A 4,424-nucleotide genomic window follows, 5' to 3' on the forward strand; every position below is an offset into this window, starting at 1 on the left:
TCAGCTGACTATGCCGAGGCGCTGGCAACCACAGCCACTCGGTCTTGGAAGGGTTGAGCCTGAGTCTGTTCAAAAGGGGGAAGTATTGACATGGTAAAATTCTGCTGCGGGATGTCTCTATTCAGGCTTGCAACACTCCACTGAGCCTTCAAGGAAGCCAGCAGGCCTTGAAAAAGCTGGGTAACTTGGCTGAGAGCAGAGTTCGTCTACAGCCCAGGATATCAGGAGGAGGGGGATGGGGTGGTTGTCAAAAAAAAGTCAAGTTGGTGTCTATGTGATCAAAGCCCTGTTCCTTTTTATGTATGTTACTCATGTACCACCATCACCATTACTACCCCTGAACACCCCAATTTCCTGAAGTTTGCCTGTTGTAGAGGGCAAGACTAAAAGACATAAACTTTGACTGGTGTGACAGCTTATCGTTTTGGTTGGATATTATCATTTGATCATCACAGGATTGCCTATTTGACCTAAAGTTAAGCAATTCTAAGAATCCATTCATAAATCACTATTAAAAACTTGGATTATTAATTATGGTTTGTCACACAGATGTTCAGACAGGATTTGGCATTTCTGTTCACCTATCAAGTCCTTCCAAAGGACCTGAGATAGGCAGATGTGGATGTTTGATGGTCTTAAAAGATATCTTCACAGGATGTCAGTTATTCCAAGCAAAGTTGTTCATGGTGAACTTGTCAATGCTGATGATGTTTAAGTGGTACTCCAGTTGTTTTGGAATTGCACCCAAGATGCCAATTATTATTGGTACTACCTTTGCTTCCTTTTGCCATAGTTGTTCTATTTTTATTTACAGGTCTTCTTCTGCTGTTTCCAGGTACTACCATGTCCACTATCCAGACATTTTGTTTTTCTTATCAATAATTGTTGTTATGTATCAGGTGCCTCTCTGTTAATTATCATCATCATCATCATCATCATCATCATCAATTAAATTTATATGCTGCCCATCTCTCGACAAGGCGACCCTTACAGATCATAAGATTATCATATTAATAGATAAGAAATTCACTGAATATAATAGAAAAGTTGCAGAAAATGGAGATAACTGGGTGTCTCCATTTTCAGCAACAGTTCCAATAGCTGGTTAGCTGAGAAAACAATGGGCTTCTAAGTAGTTGATGTGGTGGGGAACCTGGAACAATATTGGATTTTATAGAACTCTGTTGCCTTTCTTTCATTTTGCTGTCTTAGCTTCTTGGCTCTTATGTGTGACTCAAGCTGAAAGCAATTAGTAATCAGCAAACTGACCTTTACCATCAATCCAGGCACATGGAGGACACTGAGCTGGATCTTTGTTTATTGAGGGGGGTGAGGAGAGACACAGAGAGAAAGTATGTTCAAATAAGCAATTAATTTACTATTTTTTCCAGGAAATGAGAGAAAAGACATATGATACAAAGTTCAATATTCTCTCTGGAATTCAACCCTGAAACTTTGAATTATCCTCGTAGCCAGAATACAGTAGATGCTAGTTCAATTCAAGTGAGCAGATCAGCTTTTTAAACTTGCAGTATTTGCTTTTTTGTGGTATCCTATGAATCAGAGCTTTGATGGGAACAATTATTTCAGTTTTAGGTCTTCACTTTTCCTACTGAAAACTAGAACTTTTAATCATTTTAAGACACTTAAGCTATGAATAGGCAATATTAATTTGACCCGTTGCTGTTCATCTCTTTTAAAGCAGCCAACATAATATACATGTAGACAAATAATAACTCACACAGAAAGCATGCAAAATTACTGCTCCATGCCGCCGATCTTCATTCGTAAAGATGTCATCAGGGAATTCACGGAGAGCTGAGAAGGAAAAAGAAAATAAAATCAAACATTGAAACAGTTGAATTATAGTAAAGATATATTAATTAAACAAGCAAAGTAGTTTTTTAGACAGGCAATCCTTGTATGTTCCTATATTATGGAAACTGTCCTACAGTGCATATTATTACCAAGCTACTTCATTTTACATCTTAGTGTAAATATGTATAATGAAATCTGATGTTATAGTAACCAGGCTTGAAAGATCTATTAAATTCTTAAAACAATAAAATTATACTTATAATATTGGACATAATTTAGAAGCACATTTAAAAACTTTTGATTAAAATGAGACAATACAAACTTGAGAGTTTTATCATCTCTACAGTTCAGATTTGTTGCTGATTTTAGCAATTTGGAGCAATTCCCAAATACTTATTTTACTTATTTTAAAGTCTGTGCTAACAGGTAGAGGATATGTTAACTGGAAAACAGTAATGGCAACTGTAAAGTGAATGGGGCTAAATTTATTATTTTCTCATTACCACTGCATACAGTACTAATTGTAGGAAAAAGAATAAAATAAAATACTTCATTGGCCAAGTGTATAGACACACAAGGAATTTGTCTCTGGTGCAAAAGTTCTCAGTGTACATGCAAAGCAACAGAGTAATAATAATCATAGTGATGATGCCAATAAGAGGGGGTAATAAAGAAGATGGAAAGGATAATAATAATACTACAGCCATAAAACATGGGTAAATATACTTAGACATAAGACAATACTGTGAGAATTAGGAGTTCAGCAGAGTGATGGCACGAGGGAAAAAACTGTTTCTGTGTCTAATTGTTTTGGCATGCAATGCCCTATAATGGCGCCCTGAGGGAAAGAGTTGAAACAGTTTATGTCCAGGATTTGAGCGGTTTGTAGATATTTTCTCAGTCCTCTTTCTCTGACCCGTGCAATATATAGGTCTTCTATGGAAGGCAAGCCAGTTGCAATTGTTTTTTCTGCAGTCTTACTATCTATGCTGGAGTCTGTACCTGTCCTGTTTGGTTTCTGTACCAAACTAGACAGTTATAGAAATATAAATGACAGACGCAATAATTCCTCTGTAGAACTGTATCAACAGCTCCTGGGGCAGTCTGAACTTCCTGAGTTGATGCAGGAAGAAACATTTTTTGTTGTGCTTCTTTAATGATGGTTCTAATGTTAAGTGTCCAGTTCAAGTCCTGGGAGATTATAGAACCCAAAAGCTCACAGGATTCTAGAATAGAAGGACTCCTCCTAAATACATTGTCATCTATAGTTTTAAGCATGTTTGGCTCCAGATTGTTCTGACTGCATCACAGGCCAGTTGTTCAACCTCCTGTTTATATGCAGACTCACCACTGTCTAGAATTAGACCAGTGACTGTTGTATCATCTACAAATGTCAGTACTTTAACAGAGGAATCCCTAGAGATGCAGTCATTGGAGATGCAGTCATCTCTGTTTATGATAGGAAACACCATGTGATGTATGTTTCTTATTAATGGTACATTTGCTGCTGGACTACTATGTTCAGACAGTGATTAAGATTTTAAGAATATAAGGAAAAACATGCCTGCTTAAAGGAAAAACCAACTGAATCAGTTCACACAATGGCAAACTAGTTGTTTATTTGGAAACCAATAGATAAAATTTGAGCCCAATCATATTGGAGTGCTATTGTTGCTCAGCAACTAACATTCATAGTCATTTGTCAGCAGGAATGCAAGCTAATGAAGCTCCCAGTCTGAATTGGTCACTAGAAGGCATTCTGCACCTTTGATAGCTTGAATAGGAAGACTCCGGTCAACTTCTTCTTTTCTCCAGTGGTATCTATTGCTGAAAAATGTGTACTTTCTATTAAATTTTCCCTTCAAAGCAAAAACATCTAAGTGCATGCCATAGAAATAAATTGATCAAGGAATCAAGGCTTTTGAAATATTTTTGTGTCATTTTCCAGTTTCTTACTTTTAGACAAAGCTTTCCTCTCTCAAACAGCAAGCAGAGAACCTTCCAAAGTGGTGTGTGGATATGCATATTGGAGAGGAAGCAGAGATGCTTTTGATTCCAGGATAATAGTCTTTGATCACAAGGGATGTTTTGATCCAGAACTAGCCATCTTTTTAACTCAGAAACAAGCACAGAAAAAGCACCTTGCTACACAGGGTCCAAAAACAGAGGCAACATTCACTGTTTCCAACAGTGAACATGAACAGATTAGATTACAAGGCAAACATAAATATCTCTTCTCAGCGTCTCAGAAAAAAACTCATCCTGGTGATATTTAGGTATTTTCACTCTAACAACAACTTCAAATGCAAAATTATGACAGGTATGGTAGAAAAACAGGTCTGTTAAGTAAGAAAGAGCATGTTGGGAAAAGACTTGAAGATTACTTCCAGTCTGTAGGCCACCAATGGCCCTCTGACTTATTTTCCATAGCCTACATATGCTTGATACATTCACACTGTCTCCAACAGTAGGCATGAGCTTGCTCTCTTACTCTCAGTACTTTATTCACAGCCTTCCATCCAAGAAAGTTTGAGGTTTTTCATGGGAATGGGTGGATATGTGAACAGAAGTTGTGAATACCGGGCAGGTAGGCAGGAAGGCAAGTA

General features: G+C 37.4%; 1 protein-coding gene across 1 annotated transcript in view; it reads right to left on the bottom strand.

Moving 5' to 3' along the window:
• Window positions 1-1,786, bottom strand: part of SLC24A3 (solute carrier family 24 member 3) — a 58,897-nt gene extending 57,111 nt beyond the window's left edge. The window contains exon 1 of the mRNA XM_015827192.1: window positions 1,742-1,786. The gene's annotated coding sequence lies outside the window, so the exon portion shown is untranslated. The remainder of the gene's footprint in view (window positions 1-1,741) is intronic.
• Window positions 1,787-4,424: the final 2,638 nt, after the last annotated feature.

This window comes from Protobothrops mucrosquamatus, unplaced genomic scaffold, assembly GCF_001527695.2.
Source record: "Protobothrops mucrosquamatus isolate PMUCROS unplaced genomic scaffold, P.Mucros_1.0 scaffold_213, whole genome shotgun sequence".
Lineage (NCBI taxonomy): Eukaryota > Metazoa > Chordata > Lepidosauria > Squamata > Viperidae > Protobothrops > Protobothrops mucrosquamatus.